General features: G+C 35.8%; 1 protein-coding gene across 1 annotated transcript in view; it reads left to right on the forward strand.

The window, feature by feature from the left end:
• Positions 1 to 13207, forward strand: part of ADAMTS6 (ADAM metallopeptidase with thrombospondin type 1 motif 6) — a 142060-nt gene that overhangs the window by 38588 nt on the left and 90265 nt on the right. The window lies entirely within an intron of this gene.

The following is a 13207-nucleotide window of genomic DNA, read 5'->3' on the forward strand; positions in this document are numbered from 1 at the left end:
CTGACTGTTTCACTGTCAGTAAGCTGAGAGTTAATGCAGTTATGATCTTGGAGGACAAGATGCCTTGAGGTCAGGGCAGGAAGGATAGAAACTGCCAAAATTAATTTTTTCTTTTCCATATGGCAAGTAACAAAACCTTGTTTTAAAATTAGCTTTGTAGTGAGTTACAGAATGAATGACTATCCAATACTGCTGTTTGAATCAAATTGCTGCTGTAGGTATTTGTAACATTATGTTAGGACATCAGGTGTAAATTATTAAAGTTAATATTTTTGTTATTTCTGAACATTTTGTTCAGGTTGTGTTCTGAAAACTGTAGAACTTGTGTTTTTGGAGCTGATAAGATTCAGCTTCCAAATGTATGTGATTCTTTTTTAGACCTTTTAAGATGGCTCTTTGGATAGCACTGAGGTTGCATTTGGATTGCCTTCTCACTACTTCAGCCAGACCCATGTAAATCTCTCATTTATTACTCTCAGCAGCTTGAAAAAGGGAGTGCTGAGTTATTGGATAAATAGGCAGGAAGAGGTACAGGCAGTTCCTTAGCTTGCACATTAATTTAGCTGTAATGAAAGGTATTTGCTTATATTGTTATTTTAGGACAGTTAGTCCTGCTTAGAAATTGCAAGGTCATAAGTAATGCTGACAGATGCTCATTGTCCAGGTTCTTTCAGAAGAAATTTCTACCCTATGAGCTCTTTCAACCACCTGCCAAAGCAGAGTGATATGTTATGCAATTGTGAACAGTGTGTTTGAAATCAGTTAAGAACAAGAAATTGTACTTCAAAAACCAAGGAATTTTTCAGATGTGTGAAATGCAGTATATGAGGCCATGGAAGCATTTATGGGTCTTTGACCAAGACTGGTTTTGAAGCTATTCCATTTTAGTAATTTTGGTTATGATTGCTAATTATTTAGTGGTTAAAAAAAAACAAGCATAAAACAATAGCAATAGTATGAGATGCACTTGGTCAGGAGAATTGTGATGTTTTGCAATTCTATTTTTGGTTATGTCTTGAGTCAATTAAGCAGATTGTTTGGCAGTCCGAAAAACTTTGTTCCTGTATGTGTCCCTTCCTAAAAATGGCATTCTAAATAGTATGATGCAGTGCTAGAGGTAGTAACTTCACTGAAACATGCGGGTCTTCTTTATAGTCTGTGCACTGCTGAAATTACCATCTCTCCCCTCATTACTGGAAGGAAATTCTTTTCTTGCATATTCTCGTAAGTAGCTCAAGAACTTAAACAGATTCAGAACTCTTAATTATATAAAAATTTTAACTAATAAAAATAACATTTTAATTCAGATTTTTTTGCTTTAGGCTTTTACAAGTTAGAATCATAGAATAATAGAATCATTAAGGTTCAAAAGGCATTTAAGATTATCGAGTCCAACTGTCAACCCAGCATCACCACCAACAGACCATATTTTCAAGTGTCATATTCACATGTGTTTTGAACATTTCCAGAGATGGTGATTCCACCACTTCCTTGAGCAGCCAGTTCCAATGCTTTACAACCCTTTCTGTAAAAAAATGTTTCCTAATATGTAATCCAAACCTCCCCTGGCACAATTTAAGGCCATTTCCCTTCATCATGTCACTTGTTGCCTGGAAGAAGAGGCTGACCCTCACCGTTCTACAGCCTTTTTTCAGGCAGTTGTAGAGGGTGACAAGGTCTCCCCTGAGCCTCCTTTTTTCTGGGCTAGACACCCCCAGCTCCCTCAGCTGCTCCTCAGAGCACTTGTGCCCCAGAGCCTGCCCCAGCTCCATTGCCCTTCTCTGGGCTCTCTCCAGCCCCTCAGGGCCTTTCCTGCAGTGAGGGCCCAGCCCTGGACACAGCACTGGAGCTGTGGCCTCAGCAGGGCCCAGCACAGGGGGACAATCCCTGCCCTGGCCCTGCTGGCCACAGCATTGCTGATCCAGGCCAGGATGCCATTGGCCTTCTTGGCCCCCTGGGCACAGCCTGGCTCATGTCCAGCTGCTGTCACCAGCACCTACAGGTCCTTTCCAGCCACTCTGCCCCAGCCTGTGGAGCTGCCTGGGGTTGTTGTGACCCAAGAGTAAAACTTGGCATTTTGCCTTACTTGACCTCACACCATTGGCCTCAGCCATGATCCAGCCTGCCCAGATCCCTCTGCAGAGCCTCCCTGCCCTCCAGCAGATCAGCACTCCCACCCAGCTTGGTGTCACCTGTGAATTTGCAGAGGTTTATACACATAATTGATGAAGATGTTAATCAGGACTGGCCCCAACACAGTTCTGAGGAACACCACATGTTTTTTTACAGGTTCCAGGCAAAAGTGGGAATTTGATTAAAGTATTTACATTTGTAAATGACTTGTATTTGTTGAATAAAGCTATGCCTGACAATAATAGAAACATTAAAATAACTTAAGCTGAACAAATGAGAACCAGACTACTTTATAAAGCAGAAATTACAGTTAATATATTAAAAAGAAAATCAAATAGTGGTAGTTCCTACATGCTATCCAACCTCTTTTAAATCGTCCTTACTTTATTAAACTTCTAAATTGAGCCTTCCTTTTCTATAAATCTGAGAGAATTTAAGTGTTTTAGTTCAATAACTTTACATAAATGAAATTAATAATTAAAAAATAATAATTTTGTGACCTTAATACAGTGAAATTCTCCCCATTTCTTCAGCCACAATTGAAAGAAATATTTTCTTGGATGTGATCTTGTTTGTAGATCTTATGGTATTTACCTGGCATTATTTATTATGGTTTAGCTACATTAATTTCTAAAATTTAATGAGGCTAAAAGAAATAAGGCGTGCTGATTTTTCTTTCAGCTTCAACTTCCTGGATTTCTTACAGTTAGTGTTTTGGGTGATTGTGTTGGCATTGCAGAAGAGAATGTGCTTTACAGAACAATGTCAGATGATTAAAACTTCACAGTCAACTAATTGGGGAATGAAGTTCAAGAGCTTTCATGTGTGGTTGTTAGGAAGATATAGTATTATTCTAACTCAGAGTGGAAGGGAGAGGGAACCTCTTCCCCCAGTTTTCTGTACTGCTGAAAAAGTTATATCTATATTTATTATTAATATATTAATACTATATTGTACTATACTATACTGCAATAACTATGGTTTAATGCTGCTTCTATTTTGAGTAATGTAATTTACATGTAATTTACTTTCCAATGAATATTCTGAAGAGTTGTGTTAAAATGTAATATTTGTTTTTTCATAATTATTAATTAAATGATATGAAGATTTTTAGGTAACTCTTACTTAGAATCTATTGGATTCAGTTTGAAAGGAACCTCTGGAGGTCTTCAGTCCAATGTTATCCTCTGAGCAGAGCGAGCTATGAGATCAAACTAGGTTTCACAAGACTTTACCTAGTCAAATCTTGCAAAACCTTTTTGGGCAGACCACTTTAGTGCTTGACTGCCCACATGGGAATAAAGTCTCCTTGGAGCCAGCCAAAATTTCTGTTCAGCATTTAAAATTTTATAAAACTCATGGGAATAATTATTTTAATAGTCTCATGGTAATATGCAGTATGTGGTAAAAAATAAAACAGAAGTTCAGGTCAATTTTAATATGAAGGAGTGGATTGTCAATTAAAAAAAGTAATGGAACTTTTCTTTCATAACATCTGTAGGGGGAACCAAACTAATTTTGGAAATATAACTGTAAAAGTTTTCACAAAAGACAAAAGTGGCTAAACACTTGGTGGGCCTAATAAATGTAATAAAGAGGAATTTATTAATTTATTTTCCCACCTCAAGATAGGTTAGCTTTGAAAGACTAGTTTTCAAAGTGAAGGCTTGAATCATGTATGGAAGGTTTAAACCCAAGAAATCACTAATAAGTTCCTTTTGACAAATCATGTAGTTTTAATACGGATTTAATAGCTTAGGTTGAAGAATTCATCTACAGAGCACCCTGACACGTGCGTCCCTTTGCAGGATAGATCATGGTTTCTGAAGCCCATTTACTTTCCTATCTAGTTCTGTGATTGTTTTTCTTTTTGTCAGGAGTAATAAAATAAATTGCACCAGCTTAACTCTTACTTTCTTTAAGGTAAGAGGAAGCAAGGACAGATGCCTGCAGACAGTCTGGATAAATACAGTTGATTAATCCTAACCTGTATACAATAAGAATGGTGTGGTTTATGAGCAGTGACTGCTGTAAAGTCAGTTTATGTTCTCATGGTATGCAGCCCTTCATTCACAGCAGTTAGTTGCTGTTGACATTAAAATGATTTGTAAAAAATAAGTTATTTTTCCTGAAATGAAAATGATAATGATAAATGATAGTAGATACTACACAAACTGTTTTGTCTTCAATAGAGCTAATATTTCTTCCTGGCTTGTATTACATGGAAAAGAAGATTAAAGAAAGATTTGCAAGCAGTTCTGAATTGTATGGATTCTGCTTTTCATATAGACACACTTCAAAGATCCATGTGAAGTGCAAGTATTCCATTTGCCAGCCCCTTTTAAAAAACACAGAAAATCAAATTAAGTTCCTTCTGGTCTTAACATGACAGGTTGGTGTGCTCTAACAAACTCAGACAAGATCTCCGACATATTTCTTTTCTTGTAAACTTGTGTATTTCTTTTAAATGGATCCTCTTTGTTAGAGCAGTCTTTGCCTCTGCTGCCATTTAATTCTACGTATTTCTTTTCTTTTCCGTTCACAAGCAGACCAAAGAATATGCTACCTTCAGACTTTGTTAGCTGTATTTTGCATGTCATCTGGACAACTACCACTCAATTGTCCAGCACTCAATTGGCTTTGTATTGTTCTTTAAGCAATCAGATCAAATTGTTTGCTGACATTTTTTGAAGAGAAGAAATCCTTCATTGTAACTTATTGTAACTTATTGTAACACTGCTTATGGAAAAAACCACTAAACTTGTAAAATATATTGCTGTGAGTATGCTCTTAAGACAAAAAATTATTTTGATTCTACTCCGGGTTAAAAATCATTTGGGTGGAGTAACTGTCTTTGTTTTTGACCTTTAGAAGAAGTCCTCAAATAAACATTATTGCATTGACTGAAGAAGGTTTTAATTAATGCATTCAGGTACTGAAATTTAGCTCTTTGTGTAAATATAATTTTGTGATTCTTTAACTGAGTCCAAGAACAGGGTTCTCATTATTCTCAGGAAAAATAAGTTGTGACAGTGTATATGTAAGAGTTTCAATCTTTTTCTCAGAAATTTTGTACAAATATGAACCAGAAGTAGCAAAACACAACCACTGCTCCTATTATTAGATAATATTATTATTTTCCTGAGAACATTTGGACTACTTGTCAAGTATACATTGTTAATCCAGCAAAAGAAATCTATTAAAGATTATTGGGAAAAGAATAAAGAACCTTATTATGCAGTTGGTTAAACTGGGCATGGTATGCCTACTTCTTGCATAGTTTGTATCACTCTGGCCTGCTCCTCTCAAAAGGTTTTCAGAGAATTGGAGAAGGGGAGCAAGGATGACTGCAAAATCTGACTTTCTTTACAAGGAATGACTAAATTGAGGACTCTTACTTGAAGAAGTCAACTTTTGGAAAAGGCAAATCTGGGACAGTACTACAATGATCTAACCAGTTACATGATTGTGTGGGGGGCATTAAGTGAGGAAAAAATCGTTCATAGCATCTTTCACCACAAGAACTTGAGGCTGTCCAGAAAATATAGAAGACTCAAAACCAGGAGAAGGAGGCAGCCCTTCTTAATGCAAGGTTTAGCTAATGTTGAAACTTCTTGGCAAGTCACTTTATGGAAGCTGGACATATGTATAGGTTGAAAGGTTGGCTAGGCATGTTCACAGAAGAAAAATCCATTGAAAGTACTAAATACACAGAAGCACATCTGTCTCAAAATGTCTGGGCCAAAAATAGTTGGGAGAGTACTGGTATAATTGACGTTTTATGCTTGCAGTGGTGTTATTCTTTCTTGGGCCTTCTCTGAGTTCGTTGTGAAGGCAAGGTATTGGATAGTGGAATCTGTGGTCTGGCCCATGTTGCAATTCTTAGGTTCTTCTGTACCAGGTGTGGTCTGTCATCCTAATGAACTGATACTCTTTACAGCCAAGGCTTAGCCTTTTATGCCATATGCAATGTGAGTAAGGGTAAATAAAGCGAACATTTTGTGTGTAAAGATATGTGGTATTCTCAGAGATTGTAAACTAATTGTTTACAATGTTCAGAAATTTAGGAAAAAGGCATACGCACATTAAAATCACAGACATAATAGAAGAACCTAGAAATATATGTGCAATATGTTATTGCTCTAACTTACCTAATTTGTTTCCATACAACAGAGCTAAAACTTGGTTAGTAATCATAGTTGTTAGCTTTGTTTCCCTTCTGCCAGAGGTCTAGACTAGTTGCTTCCTATTTTCTGCTGTGTGGCAGGATGCCCCCAACCACACTTATGTAATTAGTTTTGCTAGCTTTCCTTTTCCCCAGACTTGGTTACATTAGCACACTCTAAAAAAACCGTTGCCCTAAAAGCTGCTTAAGCTGTTCAGTATCAATGTCCTTTGAAAAAAAGTTTTATGTGCTAGTTGCTGGACTTATCCTGAATGTACTGATAGAGAAATTACTAACAGTGTACTTAGAGCAGATATGTAGAAGTTTCTAGCTTATTCTCTAGTTCAGTTTGAGCTAGCTACATCTGTATAACTCCATCTAAATTTTGGCTCAATACTGAGAATGCAATAAAAGTTTAAAATGCTTCTGAGGTTCAGAATGCAACAAATCATCAAGTATTTCCTACACTCTGGCGATAGTGCAAATGCCTAATCTCTACGTTATCCCTGAATATTATTGAAATCAGCATTGTCACACAGGTAGGTGGCTCTATATTTCTGGTGCACTTTCATAGTATTTTTATGTGGATCAGGAGTTATTCTGAGTGTCCTAAGGGCACTAATAATACTACTGATTATGATAAACTTGCAACTGCTGTTCTATTATCATATTGCCGAAACTGATGAATACAAATGGCAGCTTAATTTTTTTTTCCACAACTGTGTTTATTTTTGCATTTTTGACTGCATTTGCAATTTGCCGTTTAGAAAAAGTAGTATGGAAGTGTTTCATTTACAGTGCAATTATTTGAAAGATTTATATAAATCAGGAGAACTAGAACTTATGGCAGCAATAGTTTTTCTGGCTGTAACTCAGAATTTATCCACCCAAGCTAAGTATCAGAATAAAGTCCAACAGAGACAGACTTTGGTTGTCTATGGCAGCATTAAAGACATGGAAAACTAATAATAGAAAAAGCTATTTTTGATGAGTGATGTGTAACATGTATGTTATTCTTTTCCTTCCTTGGTTTAAATAGCTCTTTTTGGTTTGAGGTTTTTGAGGAAGGAACCAAATAAGACATGTTCTTTATTTTAGGGCAGAATGCTGTTGTGGTGTACCACTTTCTGTAAGGCAAAGGATGTGCTGAAGTAAACCTTTAAAAAGACAGAAAAAAGCTACTCTCTGTGTAGTAGAGAGTATTACTATTGGTAACCTGTGCAAATCTAATGAATGACCAAATTCTCTTAGGACTTACTAATTCCATTGCAGTTCTCTAGTATTAGTAACATCCAGTTCTCTAGCATTAGTGACATTTTCTGCACTTGCAAAATGACCACTTTTTTAATATAGCCACGCCAAAAAACCAAAAAAGGTGAAAGTATATGACAGTCACTGCTTTTTTTTTCTTTTTTTAGATCTTCCATGCTTCAGAAATACGAGTTGGAGTTGTCAGATAGTCTGAAGGTTTTGATCCATTCAAGAGAAATCTGGGATTCAGTCTGATTCAGTCTGATCTGTTCAGTTTATAGTCATAGGTGTTGGAACCAGGTTAATTTAATTTTTTGTAAGAGGTACCTTTTTGCCTGGTCTTTTACCTTTGTTCAAAAATGGGACAACTATGATTGGGTGCATAGATAAATCATGTTGCACAGCATGAAGAATAAAAAGTAAAAAATATGCAACCTAATAAACTTGTTAGGTTTATTGTTGAGCATGAGTGTGTGAGAAGGATAGTCCTTATTTAAAGAGCTTGTTCTTAAAACCTATAATAATTAAAAAGTGAGTGTCAAAAAGTATAATTTGGTTTAAAAGTAAAAAATAGAACCTTGCTTTCAGAGATAACATTTGGAAGTATTCCCTAAAAATGAAATATTAATAATTGGTAGTATTTGGCTCTGTTTACTTTTAGTTGGGAGAGAATCAGTTATCTTTTTTTTAGTTAATTTCATTTTCTGACAACCCTTTCAAGCAGATTAACTGGCAAAGTGTCTAGTATTATATATATGAAGTATGTGTTCACCTATCTGAAACTTTTATAAAGAGCTGCATATCCAATCATACATATTTTTTGGTTTTGCCTAACCTGAATATTCTTACTTTTTTTTTTTTTTTACATTTGAATTCCATCCGTCTTGGTAGGTTTTCCATCATTCACTGTGACTGTATTTTGGTCTTGTAAAATATTTTCCATTAAGAAATATTCCTTCAAAAGTCTTGGTTATTTATGTCAATATGTATCTTAAATGTTATTCATACTTATTGGTGGCTCTCAGAGTAGTTTTGGAGTAGTTTGATGTATGTGTAAGTAAACAGCTGGTGTTTCATACTGATTTTGAACAGTTTGCCCTTCTAATAAGAGTTTTCATTCTTTACTCATTTACTGTACTTAAATCAAAGACATTGTGTGAGTTATTCTTGTTGATCAATGAAATTCTTTAAATTGTATCTAATACTAGAGACTGTAATACGCACACTTCAGAAAGTTGGAAAGTCCCGTGAGTGCACATGGTGGTGACAGAAGGGCCCCAGTGTAATGGCACAATTCTGAGAAATCCCACATATTAATCTGATTAAAAAAAAAAATAAATAGTGATTTCAAAGGGAAGAAGCTCTACTGAATCAGTGGGACTCAGCTTTGCTCATAAAGGAATGACCATATCCCCCAGACAGACACTGTAACAATTTTTTTTTTCAGAATAAAGAGGATTTGACAAAGGGCTGATGACAATAAAAGAAAAATCAATTAAATGATAAGATGCAATCTTTGTCTGTGAAGTACTCTAAGCCACAGAGCTGGGGACTCCTATCAGGGGAGGCATCAGTATGAGCTGTCCTGTTTCCTTTGCAAACACTCGCAAATGACTGCTGTGCAGGGAAGGGCAGATAACTGGAAAACCCCATTTATCCAGTTGCTCTCAAATTATGCTCTAAATAATTCGTAATGTGAGACTGAATAGCTTTTAAGGAGTATTTTTTAACTTCTCTATCTTCTAGAATAGATTATTTACATTTTTATGCTAAGGGTAGGTGGAGGTACAATTGAATCATTGTGATGCTTTCATATAATCAAATCTGTGAATTAAAAAAACCTTTTTTAAGGTTTATTTTTATTTTTTAATGTGGGAATACACTTGCAATCATGGAACTCTCTGTGAGGTACATAGTTGCACAACTGCAAGCATTAGGCCTGAAAATGGACACTTTGCAGGGATCAGGAAGAATCTTCTCTCCTTTCTCTGCAGGAGACAAATGGCTGTATTCCCCTAAGGTGCCTGAGATTGGCTGTAACTGCAGATAATTTACATGACAAGTTTGAGCAGTGCTTACAATATTCACAGAGGATTTGTCTTTCTTACCTGTTTGACTTAAGTGTCCTGCTCAAATAATCAGTGTCATGCCAGTCGTCAGATTTGCAAAGGAAATGGACTTTTTTTCAGGTTAGAGTTACAGATAAGAGAGACTTATTGAAAAGATAGTCTGTAGCTTACATCTGCACTAATACATTAAATAAACACATCAGTGGCTTTTTTATTGCACTGAGTACCACTGGCACAGATCTTGTGGACACACTAATAAGCTGGTGTCTCCAAAATGGATTAGTTTTCTGTGTTTTGCCTGTTAAGAATCATGACCATCTCCACAACTTCTCGTGGGAGTTCTTTGAGATCATTTGTTCTCATGAGTCAAATCTGCACAAGGAGTTTCTTAAAAACTTGTGATAGAGTTTTAAAACAGCTTGATAATGCAGATAGTAGAATTTCAGTCTCCAGTGTGATCCCTTTCACTTTTTAATACAGTGCGCAAGTATATTTTAGCATGGTGCCTGTATATCCTGCCAAAAAAGACCAGGATTTTTTCTTTTTATGGTCTCCCTGTATGGTGCACTAACTCTTGCTGTTTGATCCATGGCATGACAGGAGTGTACTGCTGCTCCAGTCCTTGACCAGCCTGTTGAAGAGATAAAGGTCTGTCTGTGCAGTTTCCTTCTGGCTGATGTGTCAGTCAGAGTTGTCAGTGACAGTTGTACATTCATCATGCATTTCCTGTCTGTCTGTGCAGCTCTTCATCAGCCCCACAGGAATGCCCAGCAGTCCCAGACCACTTCGCCATCTGCCTCATGAAACATCTTCTGATTTCTTCAGGACAGGCATGGCCATGTAATCAACCATCTTCCCTCCTACCTCTTTTCCATTCCACTTCCCCAGTGTGGTCACATTTCAGGGGCACTGCACCCACTTTATTAGGAGTTATATTATCTTCCTTTTTGGCTTGGGCACAGATTTTTCTTGGCTGTCTCAAAATGGTCTGGCTGCCATCTTATCCCAAGTTATTTACCTATGTAACTGTGTTCTTTCATTCAACTTTTGCGTGGTATCCCTTTTACACCATCTGTCAGTGAATTGAACCAACATTTTTGCAATTGTCACAATTGTGACTGTTTTCATAATCTTTAATGGTTGGTTGAGATAGTTGTTGCTTGAGACTCTACCTTTTGGGTCTCTTTAGCTCCTTTAGTATTTACTAGGCTCCTGGTGATTAAACTGCATCTTTGTGCTGCTTTTTTGAGTGTGAGCTTTTTGTTTGATTTTGTTTGTTTGTGGGTTGCCTTTTTATTTTTTTATTTCCAATAGCAACTAGACCTAGCTAATTTCATGAGCAGTCTTGATTATTTGTATTTTCAGGGGTTTCTTATCTTAAAATTACTAGCTGTCAAGTATTACATCTGTAGTCTTCTGCATTTGGAACCCAACATCTGAGAACTAAGTGGATTCCTTGAAGGTTCAAAATAAAGTTGGAAGAAGTGGTGTCAAAACAAAAAAAAAAAAAGATAAGTTAGTCTGTTTTTAAATCATATAGAGAAGCAAATGAGAGAGCAAGCAATTTGGTTCATAAGAATGCTGAGAGCTTTCAGACAAATCACAACCATTCATATGAAAGTAATATGATGAAGAAATGGAGATGGAAGATGATGCAGATAAAGTAAGTCGTTAGACTGAAATCTTTTTCAAAAGTTCAAAAAATTTGTTCTTGGTGAACTGGGGGCTAGGAGAGTGTATGAATACCCTTACAGGAAATTAATCATTGTCTATAAAATTTGAATATTTAGTGATGGTATATTTAGAACATGTTACTACCCAGGTATGTTCTTGCAGAAATAATTGGTGTGTTGGAAAATAAAGTTATCTTTTCCGTAGTTTTATTATCTAATTAAAGTTTCATTATCATCACATTTTCTTAAAAATGCTAGGTTATGCACAATGAAGAACACACAGTTCCCAGTAGAAACTGAAGAATACCGTGGTCTTTGTTTTTCAAAAATATAACAGAAGCAAGGGACTTAATTTATATAATTCTCTCCTGTCACAGTTCTTTGTGAAACTCAGCCTAAGGTGAGGAGTAACTTCAGGTTCTTTCCTGTAGGAAAATATATTGATTCAGACATCAGGAAAGTTTTGAGCTCTGCTGAAGTCAGGGACAACAATTTACTTGAGTTGAGTGGAATTGGCTTTATTCTCAAGCATCCATTTTATCTAAGGATGTATGTCTTCAATTGTTTTTCCTTACTGCCATTGGATATTAAAAAGAGAAAACTTGTGTATTTCAGAGACTTTTTTCCATTCAGTTCTCAACTATGTTCTAAAGAATTTAGTTAGGGTTTTTCTCACTAAACAAGACCGAGCCATCTGCTTTCTCTGAGGAACAGATTTTGCTTGAACTTCAATAGGATTAGGTTTGGACACTCTCCTGAGCACAGGAATAAGTTTGGTTCCTTAATTATGTAGAAGGCAGGAAATGTTCAGTAAAAATCCTTCTATTACTTGAATCCATGTCATCTTGGAGCTTAGGGACATTTCAAGAGAAATAAGAATGCTTTTTTATAAGAATGTTGTCTATAAGAATGCTGATTTGGTTACCTTCCCCTCCTCCAGGCAGCAAACAGGAAATCAGTGCACATTTGAACCACCTTGATGAAATTAATGCACATGAACATTTAAGTTCAAAATTATAGCTTAATCCCACAAACTGCTCCACACTCAGTACCCTTTAAAAATCAAAGGAATTCCATGTGGTCACAGCGGTCTGCATGCATAGAGAGTTTACTGGATTTGTTCCAAATTTTAAGCTTTGTTATTTTGTCCATGGATTTGGCTTGCAGACAGACCATAACTCTTTTAGCAGTGAAAGGTATATATCTTGTGATCAGACTCCTATGTGATAGCAGTCCTTATGGTATTTTTTACAGACAATGTCTGGTGGCCCAAAATTAGTAACTATTTGGGTTTAAAATTAAAGCATAAAGATGGTATCATTTTTTTTTTAATTTGGCTTTCTAAAGAGTAGAAATTATTCTGAAGCATAGTACACTTCAGAAATAAGGGAAGTCAGTTTAAAACCTTGAAAATAAATAGCATTGTGGGAGTGTACTTTTATCACTATCCATATTATTGGATTGCATATTTAAAATATGAAGGTGTAGTTAATGAATTGACTGTATGACCACTGCTATTTTAAAAACTATGCCACAGAAAACATTTTAATTTCATTGCTAGCTCCACATATTTACATATTAACTACACAAAAACTCATTAGCTTCTGTGTTTCAAAGATTGTATCTACAATGACAAAACTTTTCCTTTAAGGAAATATTTTAGCTTTTTGCAGCATTGGTTTTCATTTTATGTTGTTAGCAAATATTCTTAAGATACACTGTAATTATGGAAGGGTAATGAGAATGGCACTATAATGACAGTTCATAAGATGTTTTTTAAAAATGGTATAATAATTAAGGATTCAGTTTTTTAAATAGAACCAAAGACTAGGTAGTACAACTTACACTTAATATTGTTTCGTTGATAAGTGTGAGACCATAGGAGGCTTCCAATTATGCTAGATAAGTAAAACTTA

Source organism: Melospiza georgiana, chromosome Z (genome assembly GCF_028018845.1).
Source record: "Melospiza georgiana isolate bMelGeo1 chromosome Z, bMelGeo1.pri, whole genome shotgun sequence".
Lineage (NCBI taxonomy): Eukaryota > Metazoa > Chordata > Aves > Passeriformes > Passerellidae > Melospiza > Melospiza georgiana.